The sequence below is a fragment of the Platalea leucorodia genome, assembly GCF_965183815.1.
Source record: "Platalea leucorodia genome assembly, chromosome: 8".
Classification (NCBI taxonomy): Eukaryota; Metazoa; Chordata; class Aves; order Pelecaniformes; family Threskiornithidae; genus Platalea; species Platalea leucorodia.
The window spans coordinates 15,199,623-15,220,579 of record NC_138830.1 but is presented as its reverse complement, the minus strand read 5'-3'; positions in this window follow the sequence as shown (position 1 = coordinate 15,220,579).

Below are 20,957 nucleotides of genomic sequence, written 5' to 3'. Positions count from 1 at the left end.
CCCATGCCCTTCTTTCAGTGGTAATTCATGGAAGAATTGGAACTTTCCATCCCCATCCCTCCTCACACTCCAACACCTTCCTGCTGTGCAGTCCAGCCTTGGGCAGATGCTGCTGCAGGTGCACGAGGCCAAACCTAAGCATCACCTCCTGGTCCCCGTGACATTGGACTGGGTCCATCGCAACCAGCACTAGCAACCGCTAGCACAAGCAGGGTAAAAGATGCTCAGAGAGCATTAAGCAGCACCAGTTTGCTGCTGGGCACCAGGGGTTTGCAGCAGTGACCCTGCAGCAGTGACCCTGCAGCAGTGGCCTTGGGGCTGACCGGCAGCTCCTGGTCCCCAGGGGCTGGCACCATGTCCTCAGGCCAGCGCTGGTCCCCTGCCTAGCAAAGGGGATCTGCAGACTCCAGAGCCTGTTTTCGGGTTGGTTGGGGCCCCTCTGGAGACACGGCAAGTGAAAGACAGCCTTGGGTGAGTGGCAGGTGGGGACACACTGCTGTGACACGCAGCGATGGGGGGATGCAGCTGTGGGGAGCAGGGGACCGGCCCTGCCAGCACGGGCTGGCTGCAGGGGATGGGGCCGTGCCCTGCGGGCCATGGGCGTTGCACCCACGGGAGAGCTGCAGTGGCCCTGGCCAGCGCCCGTGAAAGGCGACGGTGGGTTTTACACCAAGGCTACTCAGCTCAGCTCCTCCGTCATGCCTATGGCTTCACGCTCCATGTCTTCTCACCCGCTTGCTCACAGCAAAGTGCTGCTCGTGCCGAGAGCCCCATGTTTTTCCAGGACAGAGAAGGAGATGGGAGGGCAGAGGGGTCTCCTTGAACTCTTTGTGGAAGATCAGGCTGTGGAAAGTAGCTCTGTAGCTTGAGCTTAAGGAGAAAATTCAATTTCTTTTCTGGTATTGTTCAGTATTCATGAGAAATTGCACGTAAAGCAAACAGTATCCCCTATTTTCTGGCCAGCTTTGCTTTCAGCCCTGCGCTTGAGCTGCATAGGATTTTTGCTCTCCTCTCCTGCGTTTCGTAACACTGTCAGTGTTTATTCTCTTACTCATTTGTACTTCTTTCCCATTTGAAACGATCAATTGTTGGTATAAACTCACCTAGGGAGCAATTACTGTAAGCCTAACCCAAACAGGCGCTGGGGGTGCTCCATTAAGCAATATAACCACCCTCCCCTCTCTGCTGCTCCCAGAGGATACAATATTTACTTTTCAGCTCTCTGCTATTCATACCGAGCGCACTCCGGTCAGCATGCCAAGAATAACACGAACCGTAACAACGGGCTTAAGCGCCGAGATGGAGTTCCTGACTTTGCAAAACAAAAAAAAAAGCCAACGTATTATTTTGCCTCCCCTAAGAAATGCCTGGCTGCAGCAGAGCGAGCGGGCGCCCAAACCACCCCTCTGCCTTCAGCAGAGCCGTGGGCAGCATGAAATCTGCCCCGAGGGAACGCAGAAAGAGGCAAAAAAAAGAGCAGTAAGCCTGGGACATGGGTTGGCGACTGCTGGTTTTTCTTTTTAACGCAGATTTTTATTAGGTTGCTGCATTGTTTTAGGAGCTTTTCCTCAAACGCTCTGCAGACCTATGGAGGGACACGTTCCCTAGCACCTCACTTGTGAATATTTCAGCCAGGTTTTTAGTACCTCCATCTCTGACTGTCATGAGCCACCGTGGCTTTAATTACCAATTGCTAAGAAATTGCTGCCAGGTCTTGTTAGTCTTTTCAGTGCCGTCAGGGTTCAGTTTGTGCAGTTCTCCTCTGGAAATGATTTATTCGCTAACCAGCTGCTAATGGGGGCAGCACTTGGAGCAAATTACCTTACTGAGATATTTCACGGGAATTAGCTATATTGTACCTAAAGTCTCAACATTAATTTAGGCAATTTGCCTGTCGGAAGAAAAAGCTGAAACAAAGCAGAGTCTGGAGCTGCCAGAATCAGCTGTGGGTTGGCCCTGGCAGGAGCCTTTGGCATTGCCCACCTGGGGAAGGGGATGCTCGGATTTGAGGGGTGTTCCTGAGAGCCAGATGTATTTTTCCTGGGGCAGATGTTGTTGATGGGAAACCATGCCCAGGGCCTCCAGCCTCACTCCGAACAGACAGGCACCTTCAAGCTCTTTCTCCCGGCTCACTCCGGATGGATCTGGCACCCTGCAGCCCTGGCAGGGCGCTTGTCCCCAGTGCCAGCCTTCGCCAGTGCAGCCCCGCTGCCAGCTGCTTCTCCCGCTCCTGCTCGGCCATCGTTTAGCAGTAATTTGTGACCCTGCTGGTGACAATCCTAAAGCCGTGCAAGCCACGGGCTGCACGCAGAGCCCTGTTCACAGAAGGCGCTGCATGAAGTATCTCCATTTATCGCCTCCAGACTGCTCGCTCTAAGTGCGTTTTGCAGCTCTTGAAAGGTTTGGGGCCTTTGTCATAACGCATCCCCCACTTGGAGCTGGTCAGGGCAAACGGACCCTTTTAAGTGGTAAGGGCAGTCTCAGTTTAGGGAACAAAACACTTGCAGATGCTCTGTGGCACATGTGGCACTAGGCAGTGTGTCAAAAAGAAAAGGGGTATTTTTTTTTTTTCTGCATGCTTTTTACTTTCAAACTCATCTCTTTTCTATGCTGGAGGACTTTTCTGGCTGCCTGGGGAACACAGCAAAGTCATACCCTTCCAGCAAGATCTGTCGTGCTCAAGAGAGAGGGAAGTTTTATACAGAGTGCTTAAAAACACCAGCAGCAGTAGGGAAAAAATGAACAGGCATGTGAGATTGAGCCCCTCGGCTGTGGAACAGGGGCACGGAGAGCTGCCCAGGTGAAGGATGCTCAGCTGAACTGACAGGCCCCATGGTCCTGCGGCAGAGCCAGTCAAAAACCATTATCTGGAAAATGGGGGTGAATGGTGACACGGCAGAACAGGCCACTGATGCTGAGTTGTTCAGGAGAGGGAAATGTAGAGCCGATGTGAAAAGCTGCAGAAAATGTGGATGATATGGAGCAGATAGATAGGTAATGAAATGGGAACAAAATTCGTTGTCAAGAGATGCTGGGTAGTGCAGATGCAGAAGGGCATAACCCAAGGGTACAAGGAAGAGCTGTGGAAAGTGAGACAGCAATCTGGGAGGCAGCGTAGGCAGCTCCTTGCAAATGTCTGCTCGGTGGTCAAAGAGACAACGGGGTGTTGGGAACTGTTAGGGAAAGAAAAATAAACAAATGGGAAAAACCTGACAGTGCTGCAGGGATTGCTGCTGCCCACGGCTGGGTGAGAGCTGGAGGGGAGGCTCGCGGATACCTGCACGCATCGCCGGTCAGTGAACACATCCCAGCTGTCAGCATGTCCCCCAGTTCTTTGCTGACGCAAAGCACCCCAGCACAGGGGGTACCGGGATGGGATTTCTCTCCGCTTGCTGCCCTTGCCAAGCCATGCCCCGGCAGGCTCACGGGAGGAGCAGCTGCTCCGTGGCTGCAGGGCAGGAAAGCCACTGCCTGCTCCACACCGGCGATGGGCTACCTGGCCGAAGCCACCGGTCTGTGCGCTGCCTGGCTGTGTGTATCCCTGCAGGCTGCGCTTACAGAGCCCCAGCTCCGGCCCTGAAAATGCCCTCGATCTCCGCTCCGTTAGCCCACCGGAGCTGGTGCAGAGGCTGTTTTCTGCCCAGTGATGTGCATCAGCTGTGGGTGCCTCCTCGTGTCACGCCAGCCGTGATCCCTTCTGCAGCAGTCATCAACTGATTCTGCCAGCGAGAAAATCTTCTTTCATGGGGGAAAGTCGTGGGCTTTCAGCACCGTCTCGGGGACAACATGACCAGGGTCACTTGCGATACATCTGCAAGTCCCCTGGCAGGGACCCCACTGGGTGCTGCAGAGCCGGGGTCGGGTGGGAAAGTGGCAGCGCACCTCTCCGGGGATTAAAGCAGCCTTCGGGTTATGGACAAGGATGGTGCAATTGAGGAGAATCAGCAACGTTCGCACCCTCTCCTGGGAACAAGCAAAATTTTGCAATTATGTAGGGTCCCTGCTCAGTGGTTTGGGAACCTCTTAGTGCCACAGAAAAGGCAGAGGTGTCCAGCAGCAATTTTTGTCTGGTAATTGGTAAAGATGTCCTGGCACTATAATCCACTGCACATAGCAGAAGCAAAACAGCAGTGCTTGGAGTCCAGCAGGGCTGGGGCTTATTCCAGTTAAATAACGGGAATAAACTATAATGCTGATGCAGAAGGCAAGGAGGATGCGAGTCCTGTGCCAGTGTTCAAAGGAGGAGGCCGGCAGCTCTGAGCTAGCAGCTTGACTCCCAGGTTGGGCAAAAGGATGGGAAAACTGGTGTAAGATTCATGGGGTAGTAAATTTTCCAGGTCAAAAAGGTTTGACCTGGAGCAAGAGAGTGGCAAGCAGGGCTTTGGACACCACATTTTTAAAAGATGCAGTAACCAGTCTGGAAGAAAATAGCATACAGGGGAAGAGAAACTGGAGGCCAGGACGCTGTGCCTGTGCTGACACACCAGTGTTTCGCATTTTCAAAGCAGCAGACATTGCAAAAATAGGAAATACAAGAAGTCAGCGCTATTAAACCAAATGTAATGAAATATCCTATCATGAGTCATTTACTTGTAAACCTCAAAAATTTTTCAGCAGATGTCACTAAATTTCTTTTGCCAGTCATTGCTTCAGTGAGATTTTCCAGCAAAGAACGAGGATATAAAATGCACAGAGTGTTTAATCTTCTTCTCTCAAGAGCTGTGTGTAATAGGATGCATTATCAAATAATAATAGTAATAGGGGAAGCATTTAAATAATGCTGGGCTGAGTAGGGAGTGCCAAGGAAGTCATACACTTGTCATAAAAACGGAGTACCAGGTTCTTAATGAATAAATGTGTCAGCTGAATTTGGGCAGCAGCATCAGGCAGGCTGAGTGGGTGCCGGCAGCATCACATACAGAGCCTGAAAACGACTCTGTGGGCTCCAGTACAAAATCACTGGTGTTTGCAATTCTGCAGCTCCTCCTGCCCGCGGGTTTCTGCAGCCTGTGCTCAGCCAAGCCTCCCTGCAAAGGGACCATATTGTCCTGATTTTAGAGGGGAAAAAGAAGCAGAGGCTGAGAAACCACTGTCTGACATGGAGCCAGGAGGGAATGTCCAGATTTTCTGGTCATCCTTTCAGCTGCCAGTGCCAAGTGTCCCAGACTAGAGGGGACAGGACGCTGAGCTGGGAACCAGGTGTCCTGGGGTGATGTGGCTCCTTTTCCCTGTTTCATTTTCATACCCCTTACTGGGGAGCAATGCCCACCCTGCTCTGGTGGGACGGGCCGGTTCAGCAGGTACCCAGAGCATCGCATGCAGGCTGGGAAGGAAGCAGTGCAGGGTGCTGGGGATGGGCCTGTAGGAGCACCAGGGGGGTGTGTGCGGTGTGGGAGGGTGGCAGGGCACACTTCTGGGGGGACCTCCTGCAATCAGAAGTCCTCCTGGGGAAGCAGAGGCGCTAGAAAGCGCAGTCCCTCTGCCCTCGAAGTCACATCTGGGACAGGACATGGAGTTTGAAGTGCCACCGCGCTCAGCAGAGCAGGAATGCTGTGGGCGGACGTGAATTATATATAATGGTCTCGGCTACATTTATCCTTCTCAAAATAACTTTGCTTTTTGTGGATCAGTTTTCTGAAAACCATAATTGATACTCTCCGAGCCCTTTATAGTTGCTTGTAGAATAGCAGCCTTCTGGTAATGCAAGAGCAGGCGTGGACCTGACCAAAGCTAAATCAGTGCTGAGGCCAGCAGCAGGGACCGGGCTGAAGGAGAGGACGTTTCTGGCTGTCCCACACCTGCCCAGGGAAGGCATTTGTGGGATGGAGCCCACTCTGCAGACACCCTCAGTGGCTGTAAGCTGCAGGGAGGGCACTGGGAGGTTAGCGATGTCCTGGGGGTCCTGGCACCACCGCCGGGGCTGCCCGCCTGCACACTGCCCATCACCTGGGCATGCACCAGGCTCTCAGGGTTCCTCCTACAGACCATCCAGGTTCAGACTGCTGTCAAATTTCAACACAGTAAAATGCATCCTAGTTCCTCCAAATTCCAGGTGTGGGAAGCATGGGTGAGCCCATTCGTTTTGCTTGCAGAAGCCAGAGACCTGGGAGCTCTGTGGTGCCATTGCAGGAGGACCCCCGGCAGAGCGGTGTGCCCCACTGCTGTCTGGTTTTAGTTAAGAGCCAAGTTCGTTTGCTTTTTCCTAATTTCCCCTTCAGAGAACAGATGTTGCAGTTTTTCTCATACAGAAGATCAAACCGTGTTATTTTTAACCAGGCCTCGTAAAAAAAAAACGTACGGCACATTGTGGAAGAAATTAAGAGCCACGTAAAGCCCACGGAGAGTGAAGCGACTCAGCTTGGCTGGGGAGGGGGCAGGCGTCTGCCCCAGGAGAGGGGAGGCTTCGCTCTGGGACACCTGCCTGGGACGGTACAAAGAGAGCTGCAATGTTAGGTGAGATAGTGTTTATGCCAAAATGATAAATTATGCTGAAAATGACAAATCGGTGAATTCTGAGGTTTGTAGCCTAGGAGTAATTCATTGCCAAGGTTGCATACGCAGTGCTTCAGCAGTAGTGGGACTGGCGCAGTGGGTGAGGTCAGGAGGAGCTGCCGTTCCTCGCCCGCGTGAGCTGCTGTGAACAGGGGCGCAGGCAGCTGCACCAGGCTCGTTTTCTTTAGAACGGTGTTCAGCTTGAATGGGTGTCCTGGGCTAAGAGCGATACCAAAGGCCACTTTGCTTCCCGCTGCCCGGTCTTTGCCAGCGTGCCCATCGCAGGGGGCTGCTGGGCAGCAGCACCGGGGAGGATTCAGGCATTGGCAGCTTCTCTGCCCGGCTCCCACCATCCCCGCCCTGAGCGATGCGGCTCAGCAGCCCTCACTTCATGCACGAGGAAATGTCTCTGAGCTGGGAAACATCTCAAGATCATCGCAGATGGCAAAGCATAAAGATAACTGGCTTGTCAGGGCACGCCTCTGCATTTCCATCTACTCAGAGACAAAAAAAAAGAAATCTCCCCTGTAATCCCAAAATTGTTTTGATGATGAGGAAAGGCAATTGAAAAGTTTTGTTGCACTACCTTCAAGATCAAATGATAATTTATTTAGAATGCATTTTGTGGTATTACACGGCATACAGGCTCAGCAATTAGCTGGAAGCAAATATTCCTCCTCATTTTCTGTGAGTGTGTCATTAGGATAGTGTCTCACCAGTTTAACGTTACCATTATCAGCTGCAAATATTGTCGAAGTTCAAACCATTTGCTTGTAGTTTACTTTTTATATTTTCAAATATCGTTAATGTAGTTTCATTGCTGCCTTGGAAATAATCAGACGATGGTTTCTTCTCCTTTCAAACTGCCATTAACAAACAACTGTTGGAAATATTCTGATATTTCTACAGCTGGAAGTATCAATGGCAATCAGAGAAAATGCCCCTTTTAACAAACCTTTAATAGTCTATTTTCCAGCTGAAAGAAGAACTAAGGTATTGTATCCAATGCACGTACCTTCTGTCTGCTGTTCATCTCTGGTGTCTCCTACAACCTTCGCAGCAGCTCAGAGCCACCAGCAGCCGTGCCCAACACTGCTACAAAACCTGGCTTGATATTGCCTTCCAGCCCTCTGATAAACCTCTGCAACAAAAGGAGGGGATTTAGGGGGGGCAGATATATGCTTTTTCCATGGTTATGAATAAATATAAATCTTTGCCGTGCCATTTCCCTGCCTGGATTGGCAGTGTGAAGAACAGAAACCTGGGGTAACCTCACTGGGTAAGCCCAATCCTGAGCACGACATTACGGCGTGGGCTCTCCCTGCGGAGAGCGGCTCAGGGCGGCGGGAGGACAACGCAGAAGGAAAATTTCTGCCAGGGTTTGTGTTGGGCTCGTGAGCAAGGGCTTGGGTTTTCCAGCCTGACTCCCACGCTGAGCACGAGGTCTCCCCGGTGCTGTTCGGGATCGCTCTCCGGTTGTTCCTCTGCTCGTGCCAGCTTTCTCCTTGTTCAAACAAAGCAAATTAGAGAAGAGGGATGTTTTTAGGAAAGCTCTCCTCCCTTTTTAGCCTTTTGCCCATGGCCGGCATGGTGTGGGGAAGGCTGTGGGGCTGCTTGCCCTCCCTGTGCGGCACCCTGCCGTGGGGCAGAGATGGGGGTCACTGCTGTCCCTTCCCCCTTGCGAACAGGCAGTGTTTTGCTGTTTTAGGAGAAAATTTGATCTCAGCACTTTCGGCTCATTCCCAGCCCTCTGGCACCAGTGCCAAGCCTGCAGGACCTCTTCTGAATACCGCTGTTAGAAAAGGGAGCAGGTAGGCTCCTGGTGTCCAGGAGCATCTCCTGGGAAGGTCCATGATGTACTCTTGGCCCATGGGGCGGCTCTTGCTGGGGAGCATTGCAAACCCAGGCTGAGAGCATGCTGGGGAGGTCCCATGCCTCGGGACCCTTCTCCTGCAGCTGGGCTCCTCAGGGCTTTGCGGAGGAGGATGGAGGCATCACCCCTCACTACCCTTGCATCCTCCCCTTGCTTCAGCCTCCCCTCTGGGAACAGCATGTTGTGCCCCACAGTGTATACTGGACCAGCAAAACTCCCTGCCCGGTTGAGCTGGAAACCGTAATTTTCTAGCAAGATGAAATTTGTATGCACAGGGGAGTGTTGCATGATCTGTGTTTGATGGGGAAGAAATGCTTTCAGAGAGGGCAAAGATCTCTGGTCACAGGCGTTTGATAGAAATAAAGATTGTGGAGAGCTGTATGAGCAGTGATAAATGTTTCTCACAGAAAGGGCAGTGAATCCCGGAGGCCTCAGCTATTCTTCCTCTTTCAGAAAGATGCTAGGTGAAAATACCTGCCAAGAGTGTCGTCTTTACAGCCTTGGGAGCTTGAGAGGAAACTAAAAACCTGCTGCTGGTTGTATTAAGTCCAATAAACAATTTCAGCCCCAAAGAAACACTTCCCATGCATGTTGCATGGGAGGCTTTGCAACAGGAGTCTTTAGCTATAAAACAAAAAGCAAAATAGATCAAGATGTGGTGCTTTATTCTGCCTGTTCAGGTGAAAGCCCCAAACATTCACCATTCCCTGTTCCCAGGCCATGCCGTAGCTGGGGCCCCCATTCTCTACAGTATATTCTGCACCAGGAGAACATCAACTGGGCTTTCTGCATGGATTTACATTCACACCTTGCGAACCTATGCCTCCAGAGGGAAAAATGATAGCATGAAAGATAATATCTGCTGGCAGCTTTTGCACCCGCCAGGAGGAGGCATGAATTATCTCCAGTCGTTATCGGTCACGCTTATAATGCGAGAGGCTTCTTTCAAGATGTGGTGGGACACAGGCTTTTTGCACATTAAATGTTAAAAGGTAGTGTCAGCTTTCACAGTAATTTAAGGCTGGCATTTCTTCGTGCCTTATTCTTGCTTCCAAAGAGCATCTTTCATCTTTTTAGGAGGCTTATCGCTATTAGACATCATAAGCAAAAAGGCTTTAAACGCTCTCACTGTCTCTCATAGACTGGCTTCATTCAACACCTGGCCTGAAATGCAGGGTGTCCCTTTCGTCTGTGCTACAGGACATTTGGCCAAGGGGAACGAGTGTCTGAGGGAGGGCGAGCGCACGTGGGTGTGCGTTTGTGCACAAGCATGTGAGATATTTCATGTCATCCTCTCTGGCCTTTAAAGCAGAGGCAGTGTCCTGCAGGAGGGTGGGACGCTGCTTTTCCTGGCACACGGGCACACGTGGCTGTGTTGCAGAACAGGAGCGTGGGTGTTTGCACGTGCGCGCAGGCGTTTTGCTGGGGGAAGCTGAGGCAGGAGCTACAGGGCAGAGCTGCAGGTGATTTGGGGGAAAAAAAAAAAAAAAAATTTAAAACTGAGGAGGGAGGTGCCAGTCGCTGTTAAACACAGGGGCAAGCAGCAGCTCACCGTGTGGTTGTGGCCCTGCTGTCTCAATGCACCTTGGAGGAACTTTCTGGATATTGTGGTCTTTGTTTTCCTCCAACATGTGAGATGCAGATGTGAGGTGAGATGCAAATGGAAATTTTGAAGGGTTTGGCTGTGTTTTTTCAAAACCAATGTCAATCCATGGAGTTTAAAAGGGAACCACCCTCCAGCAGCAGGGTTTTTCCAGCCCTGGCACTGGTGGGACCCCAAGCAGGGCCCGAGCCCCCTCCTGCTTAATCGAGCCGGTCCCGCGTGGAGGCTGCCCTGACCCACCTCTTCCCAGAGAACGGCCACCCCGGCCTCCACGCTGAGCCCTTCCCGGCAATTAGCTACCAGCCAAGCTAATCAACACCAGCCAAGCTAATCAGCACCGCCGCAGCCAGGAAAACGGACCGTGCGCTTGATCCGGTGCTGGGAAGCACCACGAGCTCCGGCCAAGTTGGCACTGGGCAGAGCAGGCTTCCTGCCTGCCGGAAGGTGACTCCCAAGTCCCTCGAGAGCAGCAGCCATGGGGAGGAAAGCCCTCACGGTTTGCAGCACACATGCTTTTCAGCAGGTTACGCTCTGGGGCGCAGGGAGCAGGATTACTACGTGGCTTCTGAGAAGCAATAAGCAGCTGTGTACAGGTCTTGCATAATGGCACAGTCTGATTTCCAGTGCTGCTGAGCTCCTCCGTTGGGAAGAAGAGCCACTGAAACTGGGCTGTGGGCCAGTCTGTGCCCTGTTGCTCGTGGAGCGCAGTCTTCCACCCTTCAAGTTTCAAAATACATACAGCACCCTCCTGTCCCCCCGGGATCTCCCACATCTCCACGCCTGTCAGTGCTGCTCTGGGTTTGTGCTGGAGCAGGGATGAGCAGAGCCAGGCCAGGTCCCTCTGCCTCTGCTTCGCCGTCCCACTGGCTTCATGGCGTGGGCAAAGCCCTGGCAGCAGTCGCTGTGGGCAGGGCAGAAACGTCCCTTCCAGCTGCTGCGTCCCCCATGCTGCTGGTGGTCAGAGCCACGAGCTGCCCAGCTTCCTCTGCAAAACACACTCCTCAGCTAATGTTCCCAAGGTGGCAAATAAATGTCCTTGTGTTCCCTTGGCTGGTGTGTGGCTTCACCCGCGATGCTGTGCCAGGGGACGGGAGCCGTGGCCCTTTGCCCAGCTGCCCCGTGGCTCGTGCCCAGGAGGTGCCTCCAGCCCCGGGCTGGCACACTCAATGGGATGCTCGGGAGGTTTGCCAGCCAGGAGCACCCAGCCGCTGTCTGGGCAGCGAGGCAGGGGATACTGCAGGCTTGCTGTGCCCGTGGAGCTCGTCTGGGGACTGACCACCACTGGGAACCCCAGGGCAGTAGCCCACGGACCAATATCTGGGATTGCCATAATGAGCATGCCATGGCAGGCTCGCTCTGCCTTCATTAAAATGAGTGGGCATAACCCCACCGCTGATGGATGCTTTGCTGCTGACGGGCAGTGCACCGCTGAGGCACACCTCCGAGCCACAGGGAAGGGGCAGCCGGTGGCAGAGGGCTGTTTAGGAGGGACGTGCCGAGGCCGGAGCAGAGGGAAACGAGGGCAGCTGCCTGCTGGAAGGGATTAGATGCAGCTCAGAGCAGGGATTATGGGCAGCCCAGCCTGCCAAGCAGTGCTGATGTGGAGGATTGAGGGGAAAAGAGGAGCATCAATTAAATGATTGCTGGGTAATTAATTTCTGGGCACTGCCTCTGCTGCCAAGTGCGCTGGGCCGAGGGACTCTTGCTCCATTCCCACAGGCTGGGTGCAGGGGCCAGCACAGTCCTGCTCAGCTGTGGCCCCAGTGCATGATGACGGTGGCACGGAGCCGCCCTGCCTGGGGCCAGCTCCTTCAGCATCACACCCAGGTACTTCAGAGTGATTTACAAGGAGCTGCCACATCACCAGAGAGAGAAACAATTTGACACGATGTTCCACCATGCTCCTTAGGGTGAGCTCTGAGTAATTACTCCAATTACATGCTGAATCACAGAGAAGGCAGTGGCCTCCACACAGGGACAGGTTGCAGAATCCATCTTTAATCATGGCTCAAGTGTTGTGCTCTGCTGCCTCCAATTTGAAGCACACGTTCATTTCCCCTTGTGGGTCTCTAATCATGCTGCTTATCATCACCTTTTTATCCACTTCTCTGTTTCTAGCATGCATGTCAAAGAAGACAGTACATTAATCAGCCAAGTTTTCTTTATTGCTTCTTGTCAGCAGCAAACTGTCTTCTAAAAAGGAGCAACCAGGTGTCTTCACCTGCATTTGCCTAGGAGAGGCGTCGATCAAAAGCTGGCAAGTGACAAGCCCACGGGGACCATGATTTGTTGCTCCAGGTAGAAGATGAAGGATGGGGCTCAGCCAGGCAAGGAGAGGCCAGCTGTAAATCCAGATCCCTCCCTGAGGCTGTGTTTATGCCAATATTTATGAAAGCCCATCAATAGCTTCTCCGTCTGCCCGCAGCCCCAGTGCACCCCGCCGAGTGGGGCTGGCCTGGTGGCGAGCCCCACGGCAGAGGGCCGGTCCATAAGCACGGCTTTTGTCCGTAGGGGAGCTGCAGGGCTGCGTCACGCTCCTTGCCCCACCTGAAACATGTTCATCCCAGTTAACCTCCACTCAGACCGAGGAGGACAGTCATGCTGGGGGCCACCACGGTGCAGGGATGGGGGGCCACATCACCCGGGGGCTCATCGTGGTGCACAGCTGGTCGCTTCACAAAATTGGGCACCGTGACCTCCCCAGGGCGCCCAGGTGACAGCGGCTCCGCCCGCGTCGGCTGCGGTCCTGCCCTCCGGCTGTGTGCCCTCCATCACCTGGCATGCGTAAGCGATGTGTCCCCATCCCTACGGAAGCAGCTGTGTCCCCAGCGGGAAAACAACAGGCCAGAGTTTCCGTCCAAGCTGCAGTGCCTGAGCGTGGCCGAGCGGGACATCCCCTGAGGGCTGGGGCTGCTCAGGCGCTGCAGGCTCCCCCTGGGGTGGAAAGGGACCCGCTCCTGATTTCTCTGTAACACATTTCTGGTGAAGATGTCTCATGCACTGGACCTCATGTGTCTTTGGAGACAAGCCAGCAGGACAGCCAGGCCAGGGGCACACAGGCTGAGCCTACCCAACCTCAATTACAGCATTGCCAGGGACGGGGAAGTCACAGCAGGCTTTGACAGAGCATTTCAGGGGCCAGCTACTCTCACACATTGAAATCCATGCCTTATTTCCAACCACAGCCTTCTTTCATCCTTGTCTGCCAAACAGAGGCACTGCCAAAGATTTAATCACATCAGAAAGAGCTTTAATAAGCTGGGATCAAGTAAGCCCTTTAACCTCTTTTTCTGGCCCGCGTGGACGGTGTCCCGGGAATTTCTCTCCATGAAAAATCTGTCTTCCCGTCCCTCCGTTGCTCCTCAGCTTCCTATTTGAGCTTTATCCAGCTTCCCTGCCTCCTCCTGAAGTGCTGATCCTGCACCGGGCACGGCTCTGCAGGGGGGCTGCAAACCTCTCCTGTGCGGCTGTGCTCAGCCTCTTTGCTAGGGAGGCATCTTTTTTGGAGGGGTACCCAGCCTCCCTGGGGGCAGCCCCCCCTTGCCTGGGTGCGGAGTGCTGTGCTAGCGGCACAGCCTGCTCCTGGGGCTGTGTCTGTGCCGGGATTGCTTTGCCAGAGCCTGGGCACCTTCTGCCTTCGCTGAGAAACCGAGAAGGTGTTAAATAATGGAGGGTTGAGAATTAATCCCTGCCAGAGGCCCCTGGAAACACCCCGGCTGAGCGGCAGTGCCGTGTTTGCAGCAAGGCTCTGGGACCTCTGGAGCATCTGGATTTCCAATGCACTAATGCCACACGCTTGATCCAAGCATCTGGAATTGCCAAACGCCTTACGCAAGCTTCTTACATCAGCGCTGTCACAAGTTTGACTGATAGGGGCAATCTCAAGAACATAGATGTGCCAAGATCTCTTTTCCATAAAATGGTGCTAATTGACACTAATGATATTTCCCCGCTTCAAACCTTTATCGATCGAGCCCGGCCACAGCCGTTTCGCCCCTCGGCACAGGGCTGATGTCAGCTGGACGGGCCTGGGACATCCTGTTTACTCCATGGAGGTACGGGCAGCGCGCCCGCGCTGGGACCCCGGGGGAAGTCCCAGGGACCCGCAGGCGCTAATTAGACGGCTCCTTACCTGGCTCCTTTACGCTCGCTCATGTGTCAGACCTGCTGATTTGAAAATCTAACCTCAGTAGCTATTGTTTAACATCTTCCTGAAGCCCTCATAGGATGCAAAGTGTTTTATAACGATCATATTTTATTTTATAACCTGCTGTATTGTTTGGCTTTTGCCTCCCAAATGCTGAACAGAAATATCAAATACCTCTCCTTTTCTGGGTTGCTGCTGACATGATTTGTCACCCTCTGCCTTTTTGGGCCAAGCAGAGATTTCTCCTTGTGCTCACTGCTTTTTTCATCAATCTTGTAGGCTCCTGATGTACATGCGGTTTGTCATAAAATCGTGCTTTTTATTCTGGTCTTTATTTTCTCAGCTGCCTTCACCTCTTGCGAAGCTTGTGACATGCCGACCTGCACCTTCTCCCGGTCGCAGCTTTGGGGGGCCTGCCAACGCGTGCTGGGGCAGCTCTCGGCCACCGCGCCGGGGTTTCTATTTGCATGCCCCGTTCCTGGCCGATTGTTTCCAGATTTCACAGCGTGGGGCTTCCCAACCCACCGACTGCTCCGCTGGGCTGTGGCATCTGCAGCTCCGTCCTGCTCCCCGTCCTCTCCGTGTGGGCACCGACCCGCGGGTGCTGCTCCCCTTGGGCTTTCCAGCCATCGCACCAAGGCAGCGGCCGGCAGAGCAGAGGTGGAGGTGTGCGGTTGGGCAGGTTCCTGCTGGGTGTGTGTGATGGCTGCCTTTCATCCCCAGGAGAGGCAGATAAACCTTTCGTGCTACTTCCACACATGCTTAAAAGCACAGGCGCCAACACCCAAGACCTGTCCTGCATGCAGAGCACGGGGAGGGGGCTCCTCTGGGAGTGGGAAGGTGGGCACCCTGCAAGGCGATGCTCCAAAGGAGCAGTCCCACTGCGGGGCGAGTGGCTCCCCGGGGAGCACTGCTGCTGGCTTGCTAGGACTTTGCACAGATAACATGTTTTGGTTCCAGCAGCAATGAGAAAATACAAAGAAACCTACTTTCAAACGTGTGTCATGGCAGCCTGAAGAGCTGAGACCTCAGCCTGATCTCAAGCTGGGACACGTTCCAGCTCCCTCCTGCCCCAAAGGAGAGCATGGCCGGAGCAGGCTGGTGCTTCCCAACAAGGGCTGGGGTGGAGAGAGGGGCTTTCTGCCTTTGGCACCTAGGAAGGGTCCTACCCCTGCTGCAGGGAACGGGCAGTATAACCTGAATATCTCTAACTGCGGTGTGCCCAATGCACACGTGTGCGTGGCCATGGCTGAGGCTGTAGGGCGAGCGGCATCCCTCACCGCCGTGCGGGCTCCTGCGGTTCCCTCCCCTGGTCATTAGCCTTCCCTGGGAGCTCTCGAACTGGCGTGTGCGTCAGTCATCACAGCAGCTGACTGAGGCAGGGTACAGGTAGCAATTAATTTCTTCTCTATAAATTATCAAATTGCAAACTTGCTTTTCAATTGTACACTCTTTGAAGGAGGCCACTGCGTGGCTGGTTCATATTTCTGGCTATGGCTCACCAAAGAGCTGTGTGGCAGCTGTTTTGGGTGGTTGGGGACTGGCGAGCTCTCCAGCCAGATTAAACAGCAGTACTCCCATGCTGCCACGATGCTCCATCCCCTCATTCCTGCCTTGGCCACCTTTGTCCCAGCAGATGCATGGGTTGCTCTGCACCCCACATGCCTCTTTCCACCTCCCAGAGCAGAGCCTCATGCAGAAGCAGAGGCTGGTGCAACCCATGGGCTGCCCATCCACAGAGTGGGGACCAAATTGCACGGCAGCCCCCGGGCTGTGCAGCCAGCATCACTTGTTTCCCGGCTTGCTCCCCTACGCCCCAAAAAGGCTTGCCACCGTCCCAGCCCCAAGGCACTTCCCGCAGGGCTGCAGGCCCCATGCAAGAACTCGCGTGCCCGGTTCGCTGTCATTGCGCTGGGCTTGTGCGGGGACTGACTCAGCTGTGAGAAGGGGGAAGGAAATAGGAAGATGCCCACGGGAAAGGCACCGTCCCAGAGCACAGGGCGCTGCTCCCCGGCCACTGCCCCGCACACCCACACCCTGGGAAGCTGCGATGACAAATGCCTGTAGGTACGAGCAGGACAAAAAAGCTAATAGAGGTACGATGGAAGGCTGATTTAGCTGGTGCAAGGGCTTCTCACACCTGCACATCAGCAGCTACCTTGGGACGGCTCTGACAGCTGAGTAAGATTGACAGCTCTCCTGGCACCCAACCCAATCCCATAGCAAAACACACCTGTGCGTTGCCCTCACTTGCTTTTTTTATTGGCCATCCAATGACACCCCAGCTGGTCCTGGTCAGGCTATTTAAGCAATGCAGGCAGGTATAGGCCTTTCTCTGTGCATGGAGTAGGGTTTGTTCTTCCTTGTGCTCAAGACCTGCAGCAGCGGTTGGTTCCCCCAGCTCCTGGTAAGCTAGCCAGTGTTTGATCTATCTCACTGTAAAAAAACTGCAAGTGATTTTGAGGTGGCTTTTGTTGAGTGTCACGTTTTAGCCCTGAGGTGCTGTTTGCTCTCCCCTTGCAGCAATGGAGGGCTCAGTTCCCCTTCCCATGTGTCTGTGTCCACCAGCTGTGCCTGCAATATCTTGCCCTTCATACTGTTCCCTTTGAAGGCTTGCTTTGCTGGTCAGGCAGCTTTCCCCCTTCTTTTTGTGCCAGGAGGCTGGTGTGGTGTTGGACCAGGTCACTAGAGAAGTGGTTGTGAGGGGTCTCTGTTCTTGGAGGTCTCCAAAACTCAAATGTCTTGATCCAGTGTTTGCAACAGTCCTGCTGGGAGCAGAAGATTAGACCAGAGACCTCCAGAGGTCCTTCCTAATCTGTGTGTTTCATTTTTCTCTGGGTGCTGTGTCCAGCACAGTGCAGTCATTTATCAATGGTCTCACCATCACAGGGCAGCCTGATTGCTTTCATTAGCTGTGACCCCCAAGCAATGTCCTCAGCCATTGCTTCCCTGCATGGAGCCTCTCATCCTTCATGGCACCTGTGCCCTCAGGTCCCAGCCTGACCTTGTGTTCACAGTTTCAAGGTGTATTTGGGGCTGTGGCTGTTCCCTGGGTGATTCAGATCACTGGCACTAGCAGCATGTGCTCCTTGCTGTTTATGGCACCATCAGCCTGTGTCATCTGCTTGTCTTACCAGGAAAGATTTTTCTAGTCATTTAGTTAATTGGTTAAAATATTACATTATGCAACACCAGGAGCTGATCCCCCAGGAGCTGCTCGTAACAGCCTAATGGCTGTTTCTCTCTTGCACTTCAAACTTGGTCAGAGCATCTGTTTGCATGTGATGTTTTTGCTCAGATTGTCAGGTGGCATTAAAAACCTTGAGGAAACTGAATTGCAAGGCTTGTCAGGCAGGGCTGTAGTCTTGTCCTTTTATTTTTCTTTTTTTTTGGAGAACAGCTCTGTTTTGCAAATCTCTCTCAAGAGCTATGCTGGCAGAGAGTATAAGGTGCTTAACTGTGTTTGGACACCAACGTGTACCTTGGCTGTTTGGCTATGGCAGGGAATTGATGGCACTGGGGTGTTCCTTGCCCTGTCCCTCTCCGAGCCAAGGTCCCAGACTCTGCCTGGTGCTGGATTTGCAGTCGTCCTTCCTGCAGCTCCTGGGTACCACGCTGCATCGGCTCCTTCGTTGCACAGGCTTCAACACAGCAAAAATCAGTGGCAGTCAATTAAAAATATTAATGGGAGAAGCAAGTTCCCTCTGGGGACAGCAAGGAGTCTTTGCTGTCTGCCATCGGTTCCTGGTGGTGCCTTGCTGAGCATCCCTGTCTTGTGAGGAGGTCTGGGGGTGCGCAGTGGTTATGAGGCTGTGCCAGGGCTCACTGATGATGTGCGTGCACAGGGTCACTGCTGTGGTGTTGGGAGAAATGGCATGGGCAATGACCATCAGCAGCGCAGTGCCTCTGCCCTGCCCATGGCTGGGTCTCCCCTCCCTGATGGGTAGGTCCCGTAGCTGGATGTGCTTTGCTTGGGTGAAGGTTGGGAGCTCCAGAGCTGGGGCAGCGTTGTCATTCCTGGAGCTGATAGACTCATTTCCAGGTGAAACAGCTGAGTGGGTTGACGCAGGAAGTCCTGCTGTGCCTGCAAAACTCATCACCCCGGCAGGCTGGGGGAGAGGCAAGAGATGCCTGCCGCCCCGGTGCGAGGGAGGATGCAGGCTGGAGCCGGCCAGCCTGCCGCTGGTGGGATGAGAGGGGCAGCTCACGGGATAAGTTGTTACTGGATCCCAGTGAAATCCCATGTGCCAAGGAGAGGGAGCTGCAGCTGGGATGGCGCTGCCCACACTGGGAGCGCAGGGCAGGGTTCCAGGCAGGGGCTGAGCCAGGACCAGGCAGCGCGTGTCCCGGGACAGGCTGAGCCCCGTCCTCCCGGCCGGTGGCGGAGGCGGAAACGTGGTGCACGTGCAGCTTGTCCCGTGGGAGGTGTGGAGGCACCGCGGGGGTGCTGGCAAACGAGCCCTCGCACCGTAATTCCTGCAGCTCTGCACAGATGTTTTCTGGCTGGTTTAGTCTGACTGTGGCTGTGAGCGTGTAACCCTCTTCTGGGAGGATGCGGGTCCAGCAAATGCAGGCTTGCTTGGCTCTGCAGCCCATCCTGTGGGCACCACAGGTGGGGCAGGCGGCAGCAGGGAGGGTTTTACTCCTTCATGGCTGCCCCTTTCTTGTGTCCTTGGTCAGCACCTAAGGGAGCACTGGAAAAGCAGCAGGCTGTTTGGGGAAGTCTCTGCTGATATACTGGGGTCCTTTCTGGCACCCTGTAGTTAGAGCAGCGTGCCAGGGAGCTGTGCAAGGTCTGGCATGTGCATGGTGCAGGCAGGGAATGCCATCTCTGCGCCCCCTGTGCCAGACCAAGGTCTGCTCTGAACTTAGACCTTGGTCTCTATGCAACTCACTTAGCTTGTGTGCTATGGGATAGGGTCTCTCAGACTCTGTTCTCAACTCTAAAAGCTTTTTCTAATGTAGTGGCTGTTTGTGAGCCCGCAGCACGGGGCCTCCCAAAATCAATCCTCCAATTGAGAAAACCGCTTGCAAGAATTTCTTGTCTCTCCTCCCTGGCAGCTTGAACACCCAGAGGAATAAACTGCACAAGGATGGCCCCGATCTCGATGTAACATGATAAATTATGTAACACAATGTCACAATTATGCATTTATGAAAGAGAAGTAGGGCAGGGAGCTGCCAGAGATGGCTCTGCTCTCCGGGTGAGCAACACCCACGGGCTGCTGCTGAATGAACCGTAATCTGGTGGGATCACCTCCCTCTGAATCCTTAATGCCCCAGTTCACTGCAGAATTGGTGGGAGCTTTCGGGAGCCCTTTTTTCCCTTCAGAGGCAGTGGGGCAAGGCAGAACTATCAAAGGGAATAAGCAGGTAATTTCTGCAACCAACAGCAGGCTGCCTTGCTGATGCTTGCACAGCCCCTTGGCAGTTCTCAGTAAATTGTTTCACCAGGGCCCTGTGCTGGGTCAGGTCAGAGCCTCTCTGGATCCTCTGACCAGCGCATTTGCTGAGCCTCTCTTTGCTGTTTCTGTAACAATACACTAGGCACTCATGTTTCATCTCCCCTGCTGCACTGAGAGAAGAGAAAATACATTGTGCTCTTTGCAGAGCTTGTCAGCAGTGGGCAAAGAAATGCAGAGACTGAACCGAGTCGACTGGTTTGGGCGATTCGGAGCCTGCAGGAAGAGTCAGCAGCCTGTGTTTCATCTCCGCTTCCTCTGCTCCAAACACAGATGGGAAAAAACAGGAGCGGGGGGGAGGAGAGGCGATGAGAAAGTGAGAGACGGGAGGAGTGAGATCTGGTACAACACTAACAGTGTTGTTGGAGCAAGCTAAATATTTTAGAGCAAAACAGTGCTTTGGAGTAATGCAGAATTAGCGAAACATTTTTTGGATTTGCTGTTCCGACTGTTGTGATCTGAGGGCCTGGAGTCAATTGCAAAGTAAATAATTCACATATTTCTTTTTCTTCCTCTAAGAGTAAGGAATGAGCTCTCTGGCTGGCGCTGGCTCCTGCAGTGGGCTGGCGGGAAGGCTGTGCTCCTGGGGGTGGGCGCCCAGGGCTGTAGGGGTGCCAGGTGGCTCTGTGAAGGTGTCTGGAAGCAAGGGGAGCCCAGGGCACACTGCAGCTGCCTGGTGTCCCTGCAGGCAGTGATGTCTCCCACGTTGTGCTTCAGGATGGGCATCTGGATTATGCACCACTGAAAGTGCATTGCACAAAAGTGAGGTATCTGTGATGAGAAAGAAACCAGCACCTGTGCTGGGAGAAACTGGGGGAGCTGGATTTCTACTCCTTATTCCCAACAGCAGGGACAAGCTCTTTCCCAGCAGTTCTGCCCTGTGCTTTTCTTTTGGACTCACCCAGGCCATTCGCATCCATGTCACTGTCCCTGGGAGCTGCGGGCTGGGTCGTGCATGGGGCTGGAGGAGCAGGGCTGAGCACAGCACACTCGCACACCATCACATACCTCCCCCACGGCCCTCTGCATGCCTGGAAAGGAGGAAATCCTGCCAGAGCTCACCGGACATAGAGGGGAATGACCCAGACCCCCAGCAGATGTGACCTGTTCCCAACCCGCAGAGGTGCGCAAGGCTGTGCCGTGCACATGAGCTCTGGTGTGATGCCAGTCAAGGCGCTCATGTGCGTGGGTATGTCGGATTGAGTCCTGAGAGCATTTGTTCAGGGCGGAAGAGCCTGAGCCATGCTGCTGCTTTTCTGACTCCTCCAAAGGCTATCAAAGTCCTCCAGGTAAAGCGGGGAAGTCGGCTCTAATGTAAAACTGCAGCAGGAGGCAGCTGCTTTCAAAACCAACCTTTGCAAGGTCGTCCCTGAGCAAGGC